Raw genomic sequence first — 27015 nt, forward strand, 5'->3', positions numbered from 1 at the left:
GTGTAGAAACATAAGAAAATAGGTGCAGGTGTAGGCCATTCAGCCCTTCGGCCAGCACCGCCATTCAATATGATCATGGCTGATCATTTAAAATCAGTAACCCGTCTTTGCTTTTTCCATATTTTCCTTGATTCCTTTAGCCCTAAGAGCTAAATCTAACCCTCTCTTGAAAACATCTAGTGAATTGGCCTCCACTGTCTTTTGTGGCAGAGAATTCCATAGATTTGCAACTCTCTGGGTGAAAAAATATTTTATCATCTCAGTCCTAAATGTCCTACCCCTTATTCGTAAACTGTGACCCCTGGTTCTGGACTTCCCCAACATCGGGAACATTTTTCCTGCATCGAGCCTGTCCAATCCCTTAAGAATTTTATATGGTTATATGAGATCCCCTCTCATCCTGCTAAATTCCAGTGAATACAAGCCCAGTAGACCGATTCTTTCATCACATGTCAGTCCTGCCATCCCAAGAATTAACCTGGTGAACCTACGCTGCACCCCGTCAATAGCAATAATGTCCTTCCTCAAATCAAGAGACCAAAATTGCACACAATACTCCAGGTGCAGTCTCACCAGGTCTCTCTACAACTGGAAGTGGATGAGAAAGAGGGATAACAAAGAACTAGTGCAAAGGGGTGATCAATGGTTGGCGTGGACTTGGTGGCCTGAAGAGCCTGTTTCTGGGCTATATCAGAAACAGAATATCAGATACAGAAAGTGGCGGCGCTGCCACTTTCTTTTTTTGTTGTTTACGTTTGTCTGTTTTATTGAATTTGGTGTATTAGGTTGTGTATGTGTGGGGTGGGTGGGGGAAACATGGTTTTGGTCTCTCCCTTCGGAGGGATGCGACTTTTCTTGTCGTGTCTCCCGTCCCCGTGTGCGCTGAGGCCAAATGGCGGAGCTGGCGGCCTCGGGGCTGTGGCGGCGTTCCAGCGGCGTGGTTTCAGGGCTGGCGGCGTTCCGGCGGTTCGGAGGCTCGGCCGCGGGCCCAGTGGACGCCTCAGCGCAGAGGGAGAACAAGATAGATATAGATATGCCATTTATTGTCACTATACATGTACAGTGAAACTGAAAGCTGCTCGTACTCAGTTCCGGCGGTTCGGGGGGGGGGGGGGGGGGGGAATAGGCTCTGGCCGCGGGCCCAGTTGGGCGCCTCAGCGCAGTAGATATAATTCTCGGAAAGCAGAATTTGATGCACCTAAGGAGTGAGGGCAGCAGGTCGACAAAACGCAGGATTTAAGACTTTTTTTGCCTTCCATCACAGTGAGGAGGTGCCTGGTGAACTCACTGTGGTGGATGTTAAATCTGTGTTTATTGAGTGTTTTGTTTTTTTATTAAATGAATGACTGCAAGGCAACAGAATTTCGTTCAGACCGAAAGGTCTGAATGACAATAAAGGATACTTTGACTTTAGCTTTTTGATATCAATAAATTAAACTAAACTAAATCACCAATAACTATTGCTTTTCAAAGAAAATGAACAAAATATTTTTTGAAGTTTTCTTATGTTTAAATTCCTTTCAACTAAAGAAGAAAAATGAACAGGCACATGCACAATAAAAAAAACATCTTCTGTGTTAGTGCAGTGATGGATTAAGGTCTCAGTGAATACTTCATGTGCAAAGTTACTAACAACCTTCTGGAACATGTTTATGGAATAACATTCCACAAATGGATAGGCTCTTACATTTTAAGATCTAAATTATAGTCCTATTAAAAACAGACCTGAGTTCTTGTGCTCTTATCAGCTGAAATCAAGATTACGGAGCTATTCTTGCATAGTCAGAAAATGTGCCAGATGATAAATGCAAGTTGAACAAATCTATCAGCCGTCAGATACAAAAGCTGCCAAGGGATATACATTACTACATAACATGTTATTGCAATGACTGAACAAGAATTGTTGGACAACAAAAAAAAGTGACTGATTTCACAACAAAGCTTGCCAGTGAGGGCTAATCTGTCACAAACTGATCTTCTGACAATTACACCCATAGAGGCTGTTTTTACATTTGTAATCTATGAGAGACAAAAGAGGTCAAAAAAGAGAAATGAATTGCTGTTGGAGATGTAATGTATACCTGTATATATTTGGACTTGCTCTTTTTAATAAAATCAATTCTACGATTTTATCTGCAAAATTCGAAAGTGAAAGAAAAATAACTATTCTTCCTACTAAATCACACTTTCCCAAGGAAAAATAGGGATAATTTACATCAACGACAGGAAATACGTAAAACTCTGAATAGTACAATATCTGTGGAGGGACAAAAGGTTCGTCAAACATTTACCATTTCTTGGAAGAATGCTATTAAAGGTTCATTGGCCAAGTCATTGGCTATTTTTAAAGTAGAAATTGATAGGTTCTTGATTAATAAGGGCGTGAAAGGTTTTGGGGAGAAGGGAAGAAAAAAATAGATTAGCCACGATCAAATGGCAAAGCATGATATGGGCTGAATGGCCTAATTCTGTTCCTATGTCTTATGATATGAAAAAGTTAACATTTATTCGAGAAATTTTATTGTCATCAGTATAGTATTCCTCTAATTATATTTGCATTGTCCTCTCAGAAAATATCTTACTCCCTGTGTAGTTAGATCACATGTTTGAATTGATAGCTTTCATTGGATCAATCTCTTTTGATACCCAATGGCTCTTAAAGGAACTCAAGTCATCAGCAGTTCAAGACTTTGGGAAGTCTCAGAGTTCTGGACAAATGTGGGTCTCATGAAGACAGAAACAGGTGAATTTATTATGGGGAACAAGGAAATGGCAGACAAGTTGAACAGGTACTTTGGATCTGTCTTCACTAAGGACAAACAATCTACCAGATGTACTTGTGGCCAGAGAACCTAGGGTGACGGAGGAACTGAAGGAAATTAACATTAGGCTGAAAATGGTGTTGCGTAGACTGATGGGACTAAAGGGTGATAAATCCCCAGGGCCTAATGGTCTGCATCCCAGGGTACTTAAGGAGGTGGCTCTAGAAATCGTGGATGCATTGGTGATAATTTTCCAATGTTTGGTAGAGCCAATGGATGTAGTGTACCTGGACTTTCAGAAAGCATTTGATAAGGTCCCACAGGAGGTTAGTGGGCAAAATTAGAGCACATGGTATTGGGGGGTAGAGTGCTGATATGGATAGAAAATTGGTTGGCAGACAGGAAACAAAGAGTAGGGATTAACGGGTCCCTTTCAGAATGGCAGGCAGAATGGGGTACCACAAGGCTTGGTGCTGGGACCGCAGCTATTTACAATATACATTAATGATTTAGATGAAGGGATTAAAAGTAACATTAGCAAATTTGCAGATGACCTAAAGCTGGGTGGCAGTGTGAACTGTGAGGAGGAGCTATGAGGATGCAGGGTGATTTGGACAGGTGGGGTGAGTGGGCAGATGCATGGCAGATGCAGTTTAATGTGGATAAATGTGAGGTTATCCACTTTGGTGGCAAGAACACGAAAGCAGATTATTATCTAAATGGTGTCAAGTTAGGAAAAAGGGAAGTACAACGAGATCTGGGTGTCTTTGTACATCAATCAATCAATCAACCTTTGTTGTCATCTTGCAAGCAACAGTTGTACAGTGCAAAATGAAAAGATGTTTCCCAGGGAATAGCGGAGCATCGCACATGAAATTTAAAACATAATAACACTAAAAACAATCCAGTCCCTGATGGAACAGTATAAATAGTTAAAAGCAGGTAAAACACAACATTAAAATACAATAAACCAATCATAAAAATGTCCGGGGCAGCTGATTTGAGTGGCCAGTGCCAGTTATTAAAGTGTCCGTGCCAGCCGCAGAATCAAGTGACTGTGAGTACAGAGTGACTGTTTAGCAGCCTCACAGTCTGTGGTAGGAAGCTGTTTAGCAGTCTTGTAGTCCGGGCTTTGTTGCTTCGATATCTCTTGCCTGATGGCAGGAGATCCAGGTGTATGTGGAGGGGGTGCAGTTTGTTCTCAGCAATTCTCTGAGCTTATTTCAGACAGCGGCTCTGGAACAGTTCTTGTACCGAGGGTAGGGAGACGCCAATGATCCTCTCTGCTCCCCTCACTACCCACTGCAGAGCCTTCCTGTCCGAGCAGTTGCAGGTGGAGTACCACGTATTTATGCAGCACGTGAGTACAGACTCCACCGTACCCCTGTAGAAAGTCCTGAGGATGTTGGTGGGGAGTGAGGTCAGTTTTAGTTTCCTCAGGAAGTGCAGTCGCTGATGGGCCCGTTTGACGGTCCCAGTGTTGTTCCTGGACCAGGTGAGGCTGTCTGTAATTTGCACACCGAGGAACTTTATGCTCTCCACTCTCTCCACTGCAGTGCCACTGATGTTGAGGGGTGTATGCTTTGGCTGCGCCCTCCTGAAGTCGACAACCATCTCCTTCGTTTTGTCGACATTTAATTCTAGATTATTTTTGCCGCACCAGTCCACTAGTTGTTTTACTTCCTCCCTGTACATTGATTCGTCATCTCCGCTGATGAGTCCCACCACTGTTGTGTCATCCGCGAATTTTATGATCTTATTGTCCCTGAATCTGGCAGCACAGTCATGTGTGAGCAATGTGAACAACAGCGGGCTGAGCACACAGCCTTGAGGGGAGCCGGTGCTCAGCGTGATCGAGCCTGAAGTGTTCTTGCCAACACGGACTGACTGCGATCTCTCTGTCAGAAAGTCCAAGATCCAGTGACACAGGGTGGTGTTGAGGCCCAGCAGGGTTAGTTTCTCCACAAGTCTCTGTGGGATGATGGTGTTAAACGCTGAGCTGAAGTCAATGTACAGGATTCTGGCGTATGTGTTATTGTTTTCCAGATGCGTGAGTACTGTGTGCAGCGTGGTAGAGATGGCATCCTCTGTAGAACAGTTGGGGCGATAGGCAAACTGGAGGGGGTCTAACGATGAGGGGAGGCTGGCAGTAATGTGGGGTTTCACCAGGCGTTCAAAACACTTCATTATTATTGGGGTCAGGGCGACAGGGCGGTAGTCATTTAGGCAGGCAACCACTGGTTTCTCCACTATGGGGATTATCGTGGACGTTTTGAGGCATGTGGGGACAATGGTTTGACTAAGGGAGATGTTAAAGATGTCTGTTAGCACATCTGCTAACTCCTCAGCACATTCCTTGAGCACACGTCATGGGATGTTGTCGGGTCCGACTGCTTTCCACGGGTTGACCTTAGACAGGATTCTCCGTTCATAACATCATCACTGAACATAAGAATGCAGGTACAACAGGCAGTGAAGAAAGCTAATGGCATGTTGGCCTTCATAACACGAGGAGTTGAGTATAGGAAAAAATAGATCCTTCTGCAGTTGTACAGGGCCCTGGTGATATCACACCTGGAGTATTGTGTGCAGTTTTGATCTCCAAATTTGAGGAAGGACCATCTTGCTACTGAGGGATGCAGCGTAGGTTCATGAGGTTAATTCCCGGGATGGCTGGACTGTCATATGTTGAACGAATGGAGCGACTGGGCTTGTATACACTGGAATTTAGAAGGATGAGAGGGTATCTTATTGAAACATATAAGATTATTAAGGGATTGGACATGCTAGAGGCAGGAAACATGTTCCCGATGTTGGGGGAGTCCAGAACCAGGGGCCACAGTTTAAGAATAATGGATAGGCCATTTAGAACGGAAATGAGGAAAATTCTTTTCGCCCAGAGTTGTGAATCGGTGGACTTATCTGGCTCAGAAGGCGGTGGAGGCCGATTCTCTGGAGGCTTTCAAGAGAGTTGGATAGAGCTCTTAAAGATAGCGGAGTCAAGGGATATGGGGAGAAGGCAGGAATGGGGTACTGATTATGGATGATCAGCCATGATCACAGTGAATGGCGGTGCTGGCTCAAAGGGCCGAATGGCCTACTCTTGCACCTATTGTCTATTGTCACACAAGAACATCTGAAATGCTCTGATTCCAGACGCTGGAGCATTCAACTGTCTACTCTATCACTGGACTCACAATCAAGTCCAGTAGTGAAGCTATGACTCGCTAAAGCCCAGTGCAGAAACATTTTGGATACGACCGCTACCTTTATATCAGGGAACAGAGACCTTGTTTAAAACTGATTCTGTAAACAAAGGCAGTTAAAACATTAAAACATTGAAACATACAGAATAGTGAGAGGCTTGGATAGAGTGGATGTGGAGACGATGTTTCCACTAGTGGGAGAGTCTAGGACTAGAGGTCTTAGCCTCATAATTAAAGGACGTTCTTTTAGGAAGCAGATGAGGAGGAATTTCTTTAGTCAGATGGTGGTGAATCTGTGGAATTCTTTGCCACAGGAGGCTGTGGAGGCCAAGTCAGTGGATTTATTTTACTGCAGAGATAGATAGATTCTTGATTTGTACGGGTGTCAGAGGTTATGGGGAGAAGAAGGCAGGAGAATGGGGTTAGGAGGGAGAGATAGATCAACCGTGAATGAATGGCAGAGCAGACAATGAGTCGAATGGCCGAATTCTCCTATCACTTGTGACAAATGGAGTATTCGATTGGCATGCTTTGGTTCATCCTCTTCAATTAAAAAAGCAAATGCTGTAAAGACCAAATGAGAAAATAGTCACCTTTCTACAGCAGTTACCCCTCAATGCCAGTAAGGGAAGTTTCACCCAATTGGTGGCGAACTTGGCTTGTGACCCATTAAAATCCTACGATGGCTGAACTGCCCAGGTCCCACCTGCTCCAGTTCCCCATAGCCCTCGATTCCCAAATTTCTCAAAAATGTACCCACCTCCTCTTTAAATACCCTCTACAATTTAGCCTCCACAATCCTTCAGGATAGAAGATTCCCGAGATTCACCAACCTCTGCGAGAAGTTCCAAGAAACCTCCATTTTCAATGACCATCCCATTACTTTGTAATTGTGTCAACTCATTGAGGATTCTCCCTGTCGTGGAAACATCTGAACAATTGCCATGTCGTTTCCCCGCATTTAGTTTGGTTGACTATTATTGTAATGTCCTGAAATTCAATGGAATGCTGTATTGGTGTGCTGTACAGACAAATCCTATGAGACACGAGTAATCCAGAAGGTGCCAAAGAGAAAGGATACAGAATGACAAATAGAAAGATGCTGTTAACTGAGAGATTAAAACATGTAAGAAGAACCAAAAGACAGACTATTAATACCATTGAGAAAGATTACAATTGACTGAAGTACAGAGGGAATCTAGGTTTTCGTGAGCATGGCAATATAATTAGCAGGCGGGAGCAACAGGTAGTAAGGAGGGCAAATTCTCCAGCAATCTCCCCCCTATTCCCATCAGTCTAAAGAAAGATCTCAACCCAAAACATTGTTCATTCCCTTTACAGATGCTTCCTGACCCGCTAGGTTCCTCCAGCACTTGGTATTATGTGAGGGAGCATAATTACAAGGTAAAGAAAGGTATAGTCTGCAGCAGTGTTGCAGCGCTATTTTTTCTAGGTGCCGGAGATGTCAAAGAGGGGCGTCAATTCAGGTTTTGCTTGGGGAGGGGTGGGGGGCAAGCTAGTCTCCCAAGAGGGTCAAACAAGATTATAGCCTATCACTACATCCCAGTGTTTAACTAGTACAATGAAACATATAATACTTAATGTAATAATATGAAAAAATATTGCACGTTTGCACTCACTAATATCTTTATCATATTAATGGGTATGTGGTTAATGATTTCTGGAGCACTAGTGCAGGAATGCAGTCCAATTCCAATGTCAATACCATTTGTGTTTTGAAGTTCTAGTAAGCCAAAGTGATCAGAGTATGTTCTGTCATTCTAAGCTAAATAATATGCAAATGGAAAATTTGTACGTTGCCTTTAGATGCGAAGCAATCATGGTGTCACACAATTTTCCAAGAGCATCTTCACTAGCTTTATTTTCAACACGTAAAGCAGCAGCGTGAGCTTTTGATAGTTTGTCATCAACAATTTTTTTTCCTGAAAGACTTCAAGCGTGTACTTCGATCGGCTCCATAATTGGATATTTGGTACATTTGCCATTCATTTGACAGCCTCAAACCCTCAGAAGTGAAAAGTGACAGATTGCTTATGTTTGCACATACTTTACACCCACGTTTATCATTCTTGAAGTCCAACCAGAGATAAATGTCTTTATTTTTCTTCCACATTTCTTCAGTCCGAACACCTGAACAGGGATACAAGCCTGACTTCGAAACATCAGTACTTTCAGAATTACAATTGGACCCGATTAGAAAAATTGAACTAGAAGCAGGCGAAACACAGCTTTTGTCACTTTTACTATCATCAGTCTCTTGTACATTATTCTTGTTACATTCCTCAGCTTGTTTACGAAAGAAAGAAGTTAACGTTGTTTGCGTAGAAGCCATCGGGTTGTTAGTGATAAAAATTAACTTTAATATTAAAGAGTAATCCATGGAGTGGCACAGACTACCACAGATGTAGCCTTACTAATGCAACTGAGTCAGAGCAGACAGCAGGGCCCGCAAAGCTTAGCATTGTTGCTGAGCTGCAGATATAAAAGTAACAGAATTTACCAAAATAAAGCAAATACGTTTTTTTGCATTTTAGCCACCTAAATTGGAACCAACTCAACCAAGTAATCAAATATAAAAAACGTCTAATGAACTATTATACGAATATAACAGATTAGTATCAAAAGCAGTAGGTTGGCAACTCTGCCTCGTACTCTGCAGGATCAACCTCTTGGCGAGGTTTGTGAATCTCTGGCATTCTCTACCCGGAATGGTTGCGTAGGCTGGATCATCGGTAGGTATTTAAAAAGGAAGTAGATAAATCTTTGAAAGGTCAAGAAATCAGAGACTATGGGTATCTGGCTCATGTGAGTTGAGGCCCGAAGTAGCTCAGTGATGAACACATTGAAGGATGGTGGTGGCTTTAGGTGACAAGTAGTTTATTCTTACTCCTATTTCCTTGTGGTTGTGTGTTAAATGCTTAGCCAGTAAGGTGAAAGATGTTACAATTTTCTCTCTAGGGTAAGGAAGAGAAAATTATTTGTAATTGCTCCCCCTGAAGGCAATTCACCACCTCCCTTTTGTAGGAAGTGCTCAGATCCCCTGTGGTCAAGTAACCTGTGCACACCCTCTGTCAAGGCCCAACCATCAATAATGGCAAACGGAGGAAAACACCAGATGGTTGCTGACACTTTGGAACTGTATCTCAGCAAGTGTGAACTCTTTCTATTAGCAGAATAAAGACTGTGTTTGTATCAGTCTTAAAGGAGCGATTAAGCAGCAGGTCCTAACGTGTGGATCTCACACACCCAGCTACAATTGCAAAGACGACTTAATGGATTTGTTAAGACCAGCTGGCGGGATGGCCCTGTAATAATAAAAGGCAAGAAATATAAAATGGGTTAAAACAGCAGAGAAAAGCTTTTTACTAAATGAATCCATTTGCAAAATTTACAATTAATGTGCCTTCTCAAAACTTGTTTCAGCCTTGGAAAAAAGGTGAATCCATTACCAAAGAAAATATGATATAGTATAAATTCTAAAGCTTTTATTTGTCTATTCTGACCAAAGGAATGAAGCAAAATGAATGTAAAAGAACCCACTATACAAATGTAATAAAACCCTATGAAAATCATCCAAAGTAGTTTTGCTCTATTCCTGATATCAGAGATAGTATAAAAGGAAATGTTATCCAACCATTCTCAATCAGTAAAAGGATTTGTTTAAATTGGATAATCAAATACAAATAATTTGTTATCTTGTCTAAATTAAGAACCCAGAATTGTCTATATGTATTGTCTGGCAATTCACAAAGAACAGTTAGATAGCAGAAAGTCAGATAGCAGAAGGAAATTATTTATTAAGAGGTTAAATGAATCTGATTTCATGGATTCATCCCAGTGCTTTGATCATTGAAGATAAAAAGATAATGTCTTACTGAAAATTATCCTCAAGTATTTATACATTTCTTTGTTCAAGAATTTAAAAGCTTTGCTTGCAGATCAAAAGCAAACCAATTGCTCTCAGCAATACCTTCATCCATCAAAGTTACGTTTTTATTGCACGATGACTATTAGATTTGAATCATTTGATGAACAATAATTTTTCAAATTTATGGAGTATTTTCCTTGAAGCTCCGCTTGGAGTAATAGCAAATGTGACAATGATCAATCACTAATAGTTACAATGTTGCAAGAAAACAAGAAATGGGTGGGACACAGAAGTGTGGAATAGATATACAGATGATATCTGCAACATGGAGGATGCAGAAACTAGTCAGTCTTCTTCTTGCGTTTGAGGCAGCAGAGGTTATGTAACTCCCTCCAGGCACTGTAGCCAGTTCAATGTGTTGTTGTTGAGGGCCGTGAGGTCTACTCCTCCACCAGGGGGGCAGAGGACTGCGCAGTCGAAAATGACATGCTGCGCTGTTTGCTGGTCTGCTCCACACATGCAGGCCGCTGATGCATGTTGGAGTTGAACCGGCCGATCCCTGTACGGAGCCAGTTCAGGGCGACCCACTTTTTTCAGGGGAGGTCCAAGCCGGGTGGGGCTGTGGTGTTCGGTGCAACAGTGAATTGAGGAGGTCGCAAAGTCTGTTCCCAGCTGGTTCTCCATGCTCCTAGCTTGTTGAAACTGGCCTTGAGGTCCCAGTTGCTGTGAGTCCTGGGCCAGGTGATGCAAAGGATGTTTGGCATCCGATGTGCACACCAGCCTGTGGGTGAAGTACTCTCTGCGAAGCTTGGCGGGTGCGATACCTGCGAGCAACGGCAGAAGATCCGTCTGAGTAGGACGTAGGCAGCCGGTGATGATCCACATGGTGTCGTTGAGGATGGCGTCTAGCTTGCTAGTATGAGCGCTGCGGCACCATGCTGGGGCGGAGCTGTACACGAGTGCAAGAGCACTGGATCGGAGAGTACATGTCCTGGCGCCCCATGATGATCCAGCAAAGCAACGCAGCAGGTTGTTCCGCGCCGAGACTTTAGCACGGAGAGCTTCAAGGCTCTCATCAGTGTCTAGTCAGTGTCACAATTTTCTGTAACCAAAAGCCTGTGCATGCATCATGAATTGTGAGTTAAAATAAAATAAATATTGTGTTTATTTCGTTACCTTTTAAAACATAAATTATGTATTAGTGAATTTTATTCCATCTCAAATTTTTGGATAGTTATTTGTGAATTCTGTTAGGGCAAATTTCCATTATCCGATCACATGCAATTCTGCACTGGAAGGAGATGGAGACAGCAAAGAGGTAATAATCCATTTGTTTAGTTTCTACAAAATTAATGAATTTTCCTTAATTTAAATGTTACCAAGACTAAATCACTGGACTAGTAATCCCTGGCCTGGGCTAAAAAGTTGAATGTATTTATAATTCACAACAGTTAGGGGATTTCAATTTAGTTAAATCGGTAATGTGGAATCAAAAAGCATGTGCAATTAATGGTGACTGGTTCAGAAATGTCCTGAACAATCCACTATCCTTAAGAGGTCTGACCAATATGGGGCTTTAAACCCTGAAATGTGGATGACTCAAAACCTCTATCCGAAATGGCCCAGCAAGCTATAGCAGGATTTAGATCAGTTACAGATATGAGCAGAGAAATGGCAGATGGAGTTTAAACTGAGCAAATGTGAGATGTTATGTTTTGGGAGGTAGAAAGACAAAATCAAGAGTCAAGAGTGTTTAATTGCCATATACATTGACAACATAATAATGAAATTCTTACTTGCAGCAGTTTAGCAGGCAAGTAGACAGCCATTAGGCCCTTCGAGCCTAAAATATATATTTTTAAATCAATAAACTAATAACTAATATATCAGAAGTTTCGTCCACTGAGGTGATATACACACACACACACCCAGAGCAAAGGAGCAAGCAGACGATAGAGGAACAGATTACGGAAAGATGCCTAAGCAATAGGATTGTCAGTGGGTGACCTTAACTCCCCCTATATTGACAGGAACTTCCTCGGTACCAAAGGCAGAACAGAAGTTATTAGGTGCATCCAAGAGGGTTTCTTGAAACTTTATGTGGATAGTCCGAACTGGTGAGGTGGGTTGCTGCACATATTCGGAAATGAACCTGGCCAGATGACTGGTGTTACAATGTAATAGGCTGAACCTTATGGGAAGGTATTAAGTTGGAATAAGACAAATTACAACATTGTTAGGCAGGAGCTCAGGGGGACTACACTGGGTGCTGTTGTTATTTGGGAAGTTCACATTTGGTAAGTGACACCAGGGGCGCCGCATGAATGGCAGCCGTGACAACAGTCTGTTTTTCCATATTAAATTTTTTTTGTACGTTTTAAGTCTGTGTAGATGTTTGTTTTGTTTTATGTGGGGGAAACTTTTTTTCAGTTTCTTACCTAGCTGCAGATGCAATTGTTTTCCGGATCGTATCTCCGGTCGCTCTGCGGCCTACCATCGATGGAGTTGGAGGCCCCAACACAGGGGTCACTTAACATCGGTGTCAATTCCTAGCCTGGGATCACTCCAACCGCGCCGGTCTTTACCATCGAGAGCTTGGTTACCAACGATGCAGAGGTTCGACTAGCCACGACACGATTACCGGCTTGGGGGACCTGACATCACCCCGCTGCAGTAGCTGATCTTCCCATCAATGGAGGGCTCAAGGCCCCCGACCGCAGGAGAACAAAGAAGGGAAGAAATTTAACTTTTTGTGCGCCTTCCAACAGTGAAGAATGTGGAGGAGTCAATGTGGTGGATGTTTATGTTAAAATGTATTCTGTGTTATGTTGCTTTTTATTTGTATGACTGACTTGGCAAATGAAATTCCTTGTAAAACATACTTGGCTAATAAAGTATTATTGTGATTGTCACGTGGGAGTCAATTAAAGGCCAGTTGACCGAAGCTCAGAAGTGGCATGTTCCAATAAGAATGGGTAAAGATGGCAGAACAAGGGAACTGTGGATGACCAAAGAGTTTGTAAATTTGATCAAAAAGTTGAAAAGCTCATGTGGGGTTTAAAAGCATACAATCAGTCAGGGTCTTTGAGGAATATAAAGGAGAAAGGAACGTAAGGGGGCAATTAGAATGGCCAAAAGGGGCCACAAATGGCTTTGGTGACTCTGATTATAGGAAATCCCAAAGCTTTTTCCCCTACATTAAACACAAGAAGTTAACCAGGGAGAAGGCATGACTGCTCAGATAAAAAAAAGGAATTTGTGCTTGGAGCTTCGGGATGTAGATGAGGTATTAAGGAGGACAGTGAGATCAGTGTGGAGAATATTAATGTGCAAGGGCAGTTTGTTTAACGAGGTGGTGAAGGGGCTCTTGAAAAGCATCAAGGACCTGATGGGATCTATCAGGTTATTTGGCGAAGAAGAGATTACAGGAGGCTTAACAAAGATCTGAGAGGCATAGATAGGGTACTCAGAACTCGTTTCCCTCGATAGAAAAGTCAAACACTAGAGGGCATAGGTTTAAAGTGAGAAGCCCAAGGTTCAAAGGATATGAGCAGCACAAGTTTTTTTTACACAAAGGATGGTGAGCGCCTGGAACACTAGTAATGGTTGAAGCAATTTGATAAGTGACATTTAAGACTTTTGGATAGACAGATAGATATGCAGGGAATGAAGGGAAATGGATTATGTGCAGGCAGATGAAAGTTGGTATTGGCATTTGACAGACATTGTGGGCTGAAGGATCTGTTCTTGTGCTGTATCATTTTATGTGATACTCGTGCAAAAAAAAAAAAAGGTTAGTGTGTAGGAAGGAACTCAGCAGGACAGGCAGCATCAGTGGATAGAAGAAATGGATGACGTTTCAGGTCAAAACCCTTCTCAGGAGACTCAGAGCTGTTCCTCCAATTTGCACTGGGCTTCACTCCGACATGGGGGAGGCTCAGCACAAATTGGAGGAACAGCACTTCATATTTCGCTTGGGTAGCTTACACCCCAGCAGGCCATAGAACTTTATACGATAAGAACCTTATTTATCCCAGGAGGGAAATTTTGATCTGCCAAGTCATAAAAACACAAAATATATGAAACTAAAGTGACAAGTGGAAAGGCTTGGGGGATGTGCAAATTGGGGAGGGGAGTATATTGACCTCTATCTCTCCCCCTTCCTAGTTATCCAACCAGTCTGCCCCTGATTAAATGTTCTCGGTATGCTTCGTTGTCACCTTCTTCTAGCTAACAACAATCTATTCAACATTTTCCTTGAACCGCAGCCGCTTTGATGTCTCGTTTTCACATCTTACACGTCTGTCTCCCTCTTCCGACTGTCTGAAGGCCGCAACGCGAAATGTCACCCATTCCTTATCTCGCTGAGTTGCTCCAGTAAATTGCATCTAGCACTGAGGTTAGTGTTGAAAAGTCTGACAATTGCTGGGAAGAAGCTGGTGATCATGGTTTTCACGATTATTATTTTCCAGATGGCAGGGGTGCAATTAGTGACATGGGTCTTTACTGCTATAATCAACTGATGAATGCCAATGTGCCAAAAGCCCCTTTGGCCACCCTATCTATCTCATCAAGGCAGGAATTCTTATAGATCCCTTTGGGGAGGTCTAACATGGAAACAAAAGCAGATAGAATGGTGAAGTCTTACAATATACTTGCCTTCAATCAAGGTAATGAGTAGAGTCAGAAACTCTCCTTTAAGTTTTATAAAACTTTGGCTGCATTTGTCCCACTACAGTAAGGGTGTGAAGTCTTTGGAGAGAGTGCAAGAGGTTTACCAGAATTAAAGGGTATTACCTAGGAGGCAGCTGGATAATGCATCATGGAACCATTAAACCTACACCGTGTTTCTGGAGCAAAGGTGAGAGATCTGAAAGAATATAAAATTATGAGGGGAAAGTAGTTTCCTCAAACCGAGATTCCTTTTTAAATCAACTCTCTAAATATGGCATGTGTCTTTGCAGAAACTAATCACATCTTATAGGTATGTTACAAAACGTACCTGAATCGTGGCTGAGCATCTGCCCCACCCCTTGTGTGTGATTCTGGCGCTGTTTAGAGGGGACGGGTTTAAAACGCGATTTTTACTAGGCTGTTCCAATCGAAAATGTTCAGCCTAGTAAATCATTAACGGAAAATCGCTGAAAGATCCCGTCGCAAAAGGTATTATTAGTTTTTATGGCCTTGTATAATATTTATAGTAGTTTAAAAATCACTCTCTCACTCCACAACATCTCGCAGTCCCAGGGTTTTATAAAGCAAACAATTAAAGGTATGTACCTTATTTTTACATTAAATGGGGCTTGTGTATAAATAACCCTGTATATAAGGTTTTCTATAGCGAGTAGTTCATTTTGGGCTTTTTATATCCCGCAGTGTTTTTCTGGGCATTTGAGGGCACAAATCCAGCGCAATGTGAACGTTCTAAACCAGCGCGTTCACAGGAACCCACTAGAAAGCCGATTTAAATTGACTTTAATTTACAGCAAATGAACACTAAATTCCTTCCATTTGGCCTATAAATTGATGTAAATGAGATTTAAAAATCATGTTTTATTGTGAATTATTTGTGAATATTATTTGAACACTTAGGCTATTTAAAAATGTTAATCATTTATTAAGAAATGGATAGATGTTTAGACCTAGTAATTGAAGTTTGAAATTAGCTACAATTGGGTAACTAACTAATTATATGCTTTCATTTCAGGTCATCCAAGTAAGATTATTTTATATTTGTTTCAGAATGCTTCAATCTACGATAACTGAAAATTTCATTCAGTTCTCTTAATTTTTAAGGTGGTTATGGGCTTTTGACTGTCCACGATCACAGCTTTTTTGTTATGTCCATAGAAAATTAATAGGGAACAAGATGCTAATTTCCGAGTATGAAAATGGCCATAACGTTTTTATTACTTGAGATATGAAAGTGAATTAGGTGTCAAATTAACTTATTGCTATGCTTTATCTGATGGGATAAATTGCAGACTTGATTTTTTAAATCTCAAAATTTTGTAACATTGCTACATCTTATAACAATTACAGCACGGAAACAGGCCATCTCGGCCATTGCAGACTATTTGCTTGAAAGGGAATTTGCATGGGCTAGCTTCTTGTTACACTTGAGAAATCTGTGCAAAGTGGATTTTGAGTTGCAATCGGGAAAATTCAGTGGACAATGACATTTTCATGGCACCATTCAATTAATACGAGGTTTTACAAAAGCGAGAAATACAGCAGCAGCAGAGCTGCCAGGTTTTGGCAGAGCATTTCGGTAATGTAGAGCCTGAAAATCAGTATTTTGTTGAGGAAATAGTATTTTTACAAGGTGCCATTTTGCTGGAAAAAAATTTGTTGCACCTCTCTCTCTCTCTGTTGGCTGCAGCCATTGTCTGCTTCAGTAAGGGAAGCTGGTCGGCGGTGATTGATCACAAAACCCCTTGGAGACTGCGTCTGATTGGCCGCAGAGTGATCAGCGCATTGTGATTGGACACAATGTCCTTGGAGGCAGCGGCTGATTGAACGGGAGGAGGCCGATTTGTTGATTGGACGAGAATTTTAACGGAAGCTGGTCGGTGATTGGGTGCAACCCCTTTAGATTTTCCACCAAATAATCGGGCAATTTTTTTTTTTTTTTTTAATCGACAAATAGGGGAAAAAAAAAAAGAAAAAACAGAATTCCAATATAAATCTATAGAATATCATGCCTGATCTGCTGTTCCTTCCTATTGAAAAAGAACCCTGGCCCAAAACTCCTAATCCATTCCCTCCACAGATGCCACCTAACCAGCTGAGTTCCTCCAGAAATTGAAGATAGACATAAAGCTGGAGTAACTCAGCGGGACAGGCAGCGATTCTGGAGACTGAACTGAACTCTCGTCAGTGAGAGTACTTGTGATTGTCCGAAGGATCTCGACCCAAAACGCCACCCACTCCTCCCCAGCCCCGTACCCACCTTCAATTCCAGAGCCAAATTTAAAAGAGCGCTGGAGGAACTCAGCAGGCCAGGTGGCACCTACGGAGGGAACGGACTAGGAGCCGCCACGGGCCAGGCTCTCCCGCCCCCCCCCACCCAACAGGAACCACAGATGCAGCCGCCTCTGCAAAACAGCAAATTATTCCGGGAATGCCGAGGTAAGAGAGAGAGAGACGAGATGAGGAACAGGAGAGAGCAAAAGACAGAGAGGGGAGGGAGATAGCAAGAAAGAACAAGAGACCCCAACCCAAGCATGGCGGCAGACCAACGCCCACAAAAACAATAATCCGGATCTTGAATCTCAAAACACCAATAGATTTAATCTGTTACAATCCCCAGAGGTACAGCATGACATCCCCCACCATCCCTTTATTTTCCAAGCAGCACGATCCCAAGTCAACCCCACTGGGCCACCACCCCTCTATTGGCAAGTGGCATGCCAACGAAACAGGAAGTAGGGCAGATCCCGGCAGCTCCAATTTGCACGCTGCACCTCGTTGTTACGACAATCTATGGTCGATTTTGCATTGTTAAACAAACAATCCGTGTTTAACAACGCAACGCCAAATTCTTATCTCATTTCCGTGCAAAATACGGAAAATCTGTACGACTTGGCAGCTCTGCAGCAGCGATCAGTGCGGCCAGCCTTTACCAGAGACTATTTCAGATTGCTTGAAGATTTGATAAAACAATGGACGTTAATCCTACCCGAATACAGAATGTTACGTAGAAGAATGCCCTTTTGGAAATCTGCACACAGTTGCAAGTTTCAAGAAAACATTTCACAAATTTTGCAAGACAAATTACATCCCATTTATGGAATTTTAAAAACCCATTCATCTTTTTATCATGCTTTTATTGTTACAAGTTAAATCAACTGAAACATCACATGAATGAAAGCAATAAAAACATAATATACAAGCAATGTACAAAAATACAAGGCTCTAATTGCCTAGTTTGCCTCTGCCAAAGAGTCATTTATAAATAACTAACTTCCGACATATCTGATTGGTTTTATGAATGGAAATCCACAAATCACTACCAAAAAACTGATTTAGAAAAGGCCCCTCAGAAAATGTGGATTTATAAACTCATTTCTTGATGCACGTGCAGAATTCCAGAAATTTGCTATGCTAAATTGCGACCCCCATATCGTGGGATCGCCCGCATAAGGTACTAATTGCGTAATTGGCCCAAAATAATCATTGTTCCTGGCCATTGAGGTGGCTTGAATCTGTGCGACTTCCCCAGGCTTCAAAAATCAGAAGATTGGGAATATGTATTCACTCTGCTACTTCCATCAAACAAATAGTATTGAGGGAGATTACCTTTTGCTTAGATAAAATATTTCGCTCTAACTGTATACATGAGCAACTTTTGGACACAACAATGATTTTTTTTTTTTTTAACTGGCATGTACAAAAAACTAAGATATCAGTTGTAGAAGTTAGTTTGTCATCAACAAGTGAACAGACAAAAATATTTTCAATTATTTAACGCCTTTGAATATAATTTGATGATGCATCCACAGATCTGCTCACATTCATGCCGCTCCCTGCATAATTTTACCCTAGGAAACACAAAAAAAAACTGTAAACTTTAAATCGGAAATAACTTGCATCTTTGGAACTAATACAGTCAAACAAATTTCAAAAGCCCACCACCATGAGCTTCCTGTGACCAGTGGTGCGCCTCATGGGCCTGTCCCACTTAGGCGACTGCAGGAGACTGTGCAGGCTCCACATGTTCGCAGGTGGTTGCCTTCATGGTTGTGAGGATTCCTGCATTCTGGGAACTAATCGCGGCCTCATTATGGTCGCCGTGAATTTTTCAGCATGTTGAAAAATCAGCATAGCCTTGGAGAGTAGTGAGAATTCTCGAGCCGTAGGTGGAGTGCCAGGAGGTTCTAATGGGTTACCAGGAGGTTGGAGGTTCTTGTAGGTTGCAGCCGGTGCTGACCAGTGAATTTCATTGGCTCATTGGGGGGGGGAAAAAAAAGCAGTTTTCAAAACCAAGGATAACCGACCAGTAATGTTAAATGTCTGCTGAGCTTCACAGCCGTGTATCTCTAACTTATAGTTTCGTAAAAAAAGTTTTACGAAACGTAGTCTCCACTCCTTCTCCCCACACCCCCAAAGGACTTACCGTACACTGTGCTTTAGCTGTCTTTTTAGTTCAAGTTCGTGAGTTTATTGTCATGTGTCCCTGTATAGGACAATGAAATTTTTGCTTTGCTTAAGCACACAGCGCCAACCTTCCTGTTCATCAAGGCCTGTGTCTGTTTCACCCTGCAAGCATGATATTCACCAACAGAAAAAAAAGTAGGAAGTATTGACCGGGGGTCCAGGAGGCCGGTTAGGCCCCCCCCCCCCCAGTGGGGGTTCAGGGGGCTCTTGCATTTTCAATAAATTGAGTGATTCCCCAGCTTGCTGCTGGTAGTTTACATAACAGAAGCGTAGAATTTTTCAATACAAAACCAGTAAAATAACCCTCAAAAGATAAATATTTCATGAATTAAATGACTTAATACAGCTAAAAACATCTTCACAAAAAATGTTACCTTAAACATCTCTATGCCTAGCACCGTGTGCAAACAGCACAGAAAAAGTGATTGTGGCTGCAGCCAGCTTCTACTTCAGTAAGGGAAGCTGGTCGGTGATTGGCCGCAACGCCCCTTGGAGACTGTGTCCGATTCCCTGCCGAGTGACCAGCGCATTATCTGATTGGACACAACGCCCTTAGAGACAGCGGCTGATTGGACGGAAGGAGACAGATTTGTTGATTGGACGGAAATTTCAAGGGAAGAGGGCCCGTGATTGGACGCAACCGCCTTGGAGACAGCAGTTGATTGGCAGCCAAAATAATTGGGCACAAAAAATTGACACAATAGGAAAACAAAAAAGTCGGAATTCCGACTTAAATCGGAAGAATATCAAGCCTGACGTTGGCTTTGCACCTTTTTAGACAGCGCTCCCCCCGCTTGCATAACGGGCTGGTGAAGGAAGTGTGTGTTCCACTCTTTCAATCGCCGTCCCAGTTGCCAGTTTTTCAGGCAACTTGACAGTCGCTTGCAGTCCGCTGAAAAATAGCCTCAGTGGGACAGGCTATTTTCAATGCTGGGCCCATTAATGTTTGACATCTATATCAATTATTTGAATGAGAACATACATGGCAAGATTAGCAAATTTGCAGATTAAATAAAAGTGGGTGGCTTTGCAGATAGTGAAGACATGCCAATTGTGTTTTGCACGGTCTTTTTTTAAAAATGGAAAAATTCATATTCCACACACCATCACGGCAACGTGAACCTATAACAGGATAAATATGTTCCTCACGACAGGATCCAAAGCAATGATAATGCATTTGCTTTGTGTTTTAGTGAGAAACTGCTCTACCCTTCTGTGTTAGTCATCCAAGACATAATAAGACTTAGATGGGCAATAATGAAGGGAGGGAATTAGGGAATTCCAAGCATTTCAGACAATCCCTCATGCTTGCTCATACCTCATGTCATGTTTCCAGATTTTGACTCTGCAGTCTTTGTGTTTATTTCATCACTCTGCAAATAAGATCATAATTTGATCATTATAAAAGAGAAAAATTTAGCATTAGAAATCTACACATATTAATTAAGACAGACAAGACTATCTTTGCATTTCAGGCAACCATTTAGGACAGTCTATAACTATTGCCTAAACTTGCAACATTTAATTTAAATTTCTCTATTGTATAATTTTACAGTTCCTCTTTTCAATCACATATCTTGTTTTTGACTTGGTTTAGTCCATTAAGTAATGTTGGGTAAAATGCCTTGAATTAACATGATATATTACTAGAAGATTTTTAAAAAATGATAATGCCACATCTGTGCACAGCACCATTTACTAAAAATTCAAGTCCCTTTCCAACATGTTCCAAACAAAACCTGGCAGGACCTTTGCTTTGGATAAAGCTGTGACCTGCAAATGTCAATTATGCTCTTGCACATTAAAGTAGCAATAAGGATCATTTTCCCATTCCTCATCTGCAGTTTCAGTCATCAAATATAAACACAGGTAATTAGTCACAAGAAAACACTACAAATTTCAGTCAACCCACCACCAAGCATCAGAACTATTTTATGGATGTCAGCATTTGAAATCTCTGGTATTCATCAACAAAGTTGTGTCTCAGCTCCAAGTTATTTGCTTTTCAATTATTGATGCAAATTTTCCCCGCTAGTAGAATTGGGCAAGTTCTACATCAAGAATCACAATAGCACTTCAGTATGCATAACCGTAGGCAGGCAATTTGGGTGCAACTTTTTCATTTCAAGTTAAGTTCCAACTGATCCCCAAATCCCATTAATAAATGCCTTTTCTATAGAGATGCTGTCAGACCTGCTGAGTTACTCCAGCAGTTAAGTATCTATCTTAAAAGTCTATACTACACAAACATATTAACTCTAAGACACCCAATGCTTTGTAAGACGGTTGCCTCGCAAAACAGAACCGGAACACATTTTCTCCAATCTTCAGATAACCGGAGTTAAGAATAAGAATTGTTCCTCACGACAGGATCCAAAGCACTGACTGCACATTTGCTTTGGGTTTGAGAGAGAAAAATAATCTACCCCCGTGTTGGTCACCCAAGACACTGTCTGCCTTAAATGGACAATGAAGGGGTGGCAAGCAACAAAATATAAACACTCAAGGCATAGAATTCTTACCGCTCCCTGCCTGGATAGCTCACGTCACATCCAGATTCTCATTTTTGATTCTGCTTATTCAATTCATCTGTAATTAGAGAAAACAATTACAGTTATATATAAAACCGCCAAATTTAGGACTAATAAGAGTTCACTTAGAAATATTTATGCGACTACTATTTAAAATCTGCTAAATATTTCAATAGCTAATTAATAAAAAGAAACGTGTCCCTCTATACCAGACCCAGAACAAACAGATTGTCCTAGGTTAGAAAGAGAATTTTTTTCTACCCTCGTGTGATGGCCATTTAAGACACTGACAGTCTTAGATGGGCAAAGCTGAAAAAGGGTACGAACAATGATGCTTGATCAGCATTGGTGCTGACATTCAACCCAATTTTCTTAAACAAGTATAAAGTTAAATTAGTTCAAGTTATGAACCAAATGCATGAATCGATCAATTAAAAAATTAAAAACTACTTACAAAAGCCACATTTCTACTTTGATCATTGTGATCAAAGACCACCATAAAATCTGAACTCGTGGATCATGTCACACTAAATAAGGGCGGCAGTGATGTAGCTGATTGAGCTGCTATCTCGCAGCACCCGAGACCCACATTTGATCCTGACCTATGGTGTTGTATGTTGGACGTTTACACATCCCCCCCCCCCCCCCCCCCCCATAAACCTGTCTAACCGTGCTCCGTCTTCCTTCCATATCAAAGATGTGTGGGTTTGTAGGTTAATTGGCCTCCATAAGTTATTCATAGTGTGTAGGGAATGGATACAAAAGTGGAATAACAGAACTAGTATGAAATGGTGTGGACTTTTTTTTAAGTTTTGTTTGGAGATAGAGTGGAAACAGGCCCACCGAGTCCGCACAGACCAGCAATCCCCGTACATCAATACTATCCTACACATACCAGGGACGATTTTACACTTAGCAAAACCAATTAATCTATAAACTGTATGTCTTTAGTTTGGGAGGAAACCGAAGATATCGGAGAAAACCCATGGGATCACGGGGAGAATGTACAAACAGCACCTGTAGTCCAGGTCTCCAGCTCCAGTGCTGCAAGGCAGCCGCTCTATCTCTGCGCCACACGTGCTGCCCAAACCTGACTTGGTGGGCCTAAGAGCCTATTTCCACACTGCATCTTTTAATCAATCGCTTACTGTTTCCAACTTTTCCCATCTCCATAATTCTCAGAACATTGCATTCCAAACAAATCTCCTCCTTCAATATATTTACTGAAATTCCTCCAATTTAGTTTACAGTTCTACCAATATTGAAATGGCAGAAATTCTAACATGACATACTCATTACAGCCATGCAAGAGCCATAAGTGACCAGTTTATTACGACAATAACCACATTTATACGTGGCCCTGGACATCCTGTATGTATCTTGTAGTCATCACTTCCGAAGAATCCATCAGGGACTATACTAGAAGTTGAACAATTTCATACTGGAAATGTTTTACATTTATCAAGCCAATTAACCTACAAACCTGTACGTCTTTAGAATGTGGGAGGAATCCAAAGGTCTCAGACAAAACCCACGCAAATCACGGGGAGAACGTACAAACACCGCACTGACAGCACCCGTAATTGGAATCGAACCCAGGTCTCCGGCGCTACATTCGCTGTAAGGCAGCAACTCTACCGTTGCACCACCGTGCAGTGATATTTAAAAAAATAAGCTCCATAACTCCGATTACACTTGTGTGCCTCTCTCAAATATCACGTTTCATAGATCTGCTGTGTATCAAGGAACCAGGCTTATGAGCCTAATGAACGATGCCGACCATTAAATACCTATTTGCACTAGCCTTCTTTCCTCATACCCACCCAATCTCAGTGTCCCACTTAGAAAGTATTGACTGAACGGTTAAACTACATTACATTTATATAGAAATAGATCTTGATGAGTATCAACATCGTCGCTATTCCTTACCCTAAACCTATATGGGAAGACATTAAGTTGTTTAAGAAGGAACTGCAGATGCTGGAAAATCGAAGGTATGGAAGACATTAAGCTCCGACTCGTCCGCAACACCCCCTGGCTCCAACACACGTGGCGGCGATGGAATCGGGTCACCATTCCCGCGCCCAGCGCCATGGAGCGAGGTTGGCGGCGTGCGGCGGGAATCATCTCAGATTTTGGACAAACTTGGCGATCCATGCAACATGTGTGAAGCGAATGGACCTCCCCGAGTTACTTCAGGCACTTTGCGGTTTCTTGCAATTATCGTTGGCCGAGAACGGCCAAACTCACGTTGCGGTTATTCACTCGATTTACAGAACCTTTTGGGGCCCAGTGTTATTTTCCGCACGATTTTCGGCGGTGATGATTACACAGCGACGTAGACACGTGGCGCCGAAGGGCCGACTCCTGCACTCCCTTCCCCCTCTCCCTCCCGCAACCATCTCATCCCGACACTCTCCCCTCCTTCCCGGAACCCCTCACTCCTGCACTCCCTTCCTTCCTCCCCCATTCCCTTTCCCCCCCGCAACCATCTCATCTCTACTCCCCGCCGCGGCAACCCCTCATCTCCCTCGTCACTCCGACCGGGCCCGGGACTCGCGCTCACCTCCGTCAACGGTCACCTGTCCGCGCGCCCCTGCCCGGAGAGCGCCAGCTCGTGCTCGAGCGCCAGCGCCGCCGCACAGGCCCAACGTGTCATGGCGCTCACTCCGCCGACACCCGCCGCGGACAAGCGAGCGCGCAGAAAGAGACACGTTCGTCAACCAACCGCCTAATACGTGCGTCACCACCTCCCACTGCCCTATCAGCGGCTTGCGAGCCCGTCACCTGGTCCGACTGCCGTATCACGGCCTTGTATGCTAGTCACGTGTCCCTCCTCCGACCGTCCAATCACGGCCTTGTGACCCCATCACGTGGTCCTCCTCAAGCGCCTGCCCGTCACGTGTCCGGCCTCTGCCACCGGAACGCTGTGAACCAACCGCAACGAGGCCGACTGGGTTCAGCGGCCATTACATTTCTACTTGGGCGCTGGCACAAGAAACATACCAGACCGGTAGATATACATCATTGGGAATAGAGTAATAGTTTAGGTTACAATAGGAAAAGGAAGATACTTAATCCACAATTTAAAAGAACACTAAGTCAGGCAGAGAACACGTTCTCTCCCCAAGATAGACACAAAATGCTGGAGTAACTCAGCAGGACAGACCAGACAGCATCTCTGGAGAAAAGGAATGGGTGATGTTTCGGCTCGAGAATTGAGAAAATGTCTCGACCCGAACCTTCACCCAGTCCTTCTCAGAGATGCTGCCTGTCCAGCATTTTGTGTCTATCTCCCACACTGACTTTCTATCCTTGGCCCTTGGCTTCCTCCATTGTCAGAATGAGGCCAAACGCAAATTGGAGGATCAGCAGCTCACATTTCACTTGGGCAGCGGTATGAATATTGATTTCTCTGACTTTAAGTAATCCTTGCATTCCCTTTCTCTCCATCACTTCCCATCATAGTCGTCCTACTAGTTTCATATGCTGGTTTTACTCGTAATCACCTTCAGAGCCAACAATAATGGGCTCTACCTTTTCTTGATCATCGTTGCTGTATTTCATTTAATTTGTCCTTTTGCATACTTTTCATTAAGTTGTTCTTTGTACCTCTTCATATCCCTAATTACCCACTCCCCTCATTCTGAAGAAGGGTTTTGACCCGAAATGTCACATTACTTTTCTCCAGAGATGCTGCATGACCTGTTGAGTTACACCAGAATTTTGTGTCTATCTTTTGTGTAAACCAACATCTGCAGTTCCTTCCTACTGCTGTTTCTCAGTTTATAAAAGATAGAAGCAAAATTAGGCCATTTGGTCCATCAAGTCTACTCTGTCAATCATGGCTGATCCTTTCCCTCTCAACCCCTTTTGCCTCCTTACCCTTACCACCAGTACAAATCAAGAATCTATCAATCTCTGCCTTTAAAATATCCATTGACTTGGCATCTACAGCCTTCGGTAGCAATTAATTCCACAGATTCACCACCTTCTCATCTCCTTCCTAAATGTAGGTCCTTTTATTCTGATAAAATATGGCCTCTGGTCCTAGATGATGATCTATTCAACAACAAATTTCTGGAGGGCCTTGTTTCCCCAGGGATCTCATCCAGGGATTTACAAATGCTCAGGGAACGGCTGAAAAAATGCATAATGGGTTGTCTTCTTTTTTTAGTTTATTTCACAAATATACTTTTTGTAAAATTGTTCAATTATACAAAACAAAACATGTATCTTAAGACACAGAGCTAGAGTAACTCAGCGGGCCAGGCAGCATCATGTGTCATTCATTGGACCAAGGATATGATTACATTCAATTACAATATTTACATGACGAATGACATCAATTTTTCTTTTGTGAACATTCTATCAGTTTGAAATGTTATTACAGATGGCAATAGACAATAGGTGCAGAAGTAGGCCATTCGGCCCTTCGAGCCAGCATCGCCATTCAATGTGATCATGGCTGATCATCCACAATCAGTACCCCGTTCCTGCCTTCTGTCCATATCCCTAAACTCCGCTATCCCTAAGAGCTCTATCTAAGTCTCTTGAAAGCATCCAGAGAACCAGCCTGTAACGCCCTCTGAGGCAGAGAATTCCACACACTCACAACTCTCTGTGTGAAAAAGTTTTTCCTCATCTCCGTTCTAAATGGCTTACCAGTTATTTAAACTATAGCCCCTGGTTCTGGTCTCCCCCAACATTGGGAACATGTTTCCTGCCTCTAGCATGTCCAAACCCTTAACCTCACATTTATCCACATAAAACTGCATCTGCCATGCATCTGCCCACTCACCCAACTGTCCAAGCCCTGCATCTTCATAGCATCCTCCTCACAGTTCCCACTGTGGAGTCCAGTCCTACACAGGTGCTTGGATTAATGTCAACAAAGACCTCTACAAACTTTTCCAGATTCTCACTTAAACTTCAAAATAGACTCATGTGTACAGCCATACCTTCTCCTTTTCCCTCCTCCTTTTCCCTCAGTGCTATGGAAACATTCTGCAGAAGCATTTCTGCAAGGAATGATTGGTATTGCATGGTACAACTGAATGGACATTCTGTAATAACATGGCCTGGTCATCATTTTGCAAAATCTGGGATCTCAGAATGTAGCGATAACTGATGTGGATATACTCTTTGTCTGCAACAACCTCTTCCCAACCTTTTCCCAAAGAGGAATTAGTGGTCACCATACATGATATAATGCTCAAATCTGTTTTTCTCTGAAATACTTTCAACAAACCATGCCACATTTGATGGACATGTATAAAAGAGTCTGAATGCAGGCCTGGTGGGAGAAAAGGAAAGGAATGTGTAGAAACTACCTGAGATAGACACAAAATGCTGGAGTAACTCCAGGACAGGCAGTATCTCTGGAGAGAAGAGTTTCGACCCAAAATGTCAACCATTTTTCTCTAGAGATGCCTCCTGTCCCGCTGAGTTACTTCAGCTTTTTATGT

At 42.5% G+C, this 27015-nt stretch overlaps 1 long non-coding RNA gene and 3 other non-coding genes across 4 annotated transcripts; all 4 read right to left on the reverse strand.

Annotated features, from left to right (window-relative positions):
* Positions 1-17669: 17669 nt before the first annotated feature.
* Positions 17670-24292, reverse strand: LOC129697640 (uncharacterized). Its single transcript, XR_008723557.1, has 4 exons — positions 24114-24292; positions 21539-21605; positions 20335-20389; positions 17670-18400 (listed from the first exon to the last, which is right to left on the reverse strand). It is a non-coding gene; the product is annotated as an uncharacterized LOC129697640 (long non-coding RNA).
* On the reverse strand, positions 20153-20271 carry LOC129704866 (small nucleolar RNA SNORA26). Its single transcript, XR_008724808.1, has one exon. It is a non-coding gene; the product is annotated as a small nucleolar RNA SNORA26 (small nucleolar RNA).
* LOC129704868 (small nucleolar RNA SNORA26) lies at positions 21369-21486 on the reverse strand. The gene has a single exon (XR_008724809.1). It is a non-coding gene; the product is annotated as a small nucleolar RNA SNORA26 (small nucleolar RNA).
* Positions 21741-21854, reverse strand: LOC129704872 (small nucleolar RNA SNORA26). The gene has a single exon (XR_008724810.1). It is a non-coding gene; the product is annotated as a small nucleolar RNA SNORA26 (small nucleolar RNA).
* Positions 24293-27015: the final 2723 nt, after the last annotated feature.

The sequence above is a fragment of the Leucoraja erinacea genome, chromosome 1 (assembly GCF_028641065.1).
Source record: "Leucoraja erinacea ecotype New England chromosome 1, Leri_hhj_1, whole genome shotgun sequence".
Classification (NCBI taxonomy): Eukaryota; Metazoa; Chordata; class Chondrichthyes; order Rajiformes; family Rajidae; genus Leucoraja; species Leucoraja erinaceus.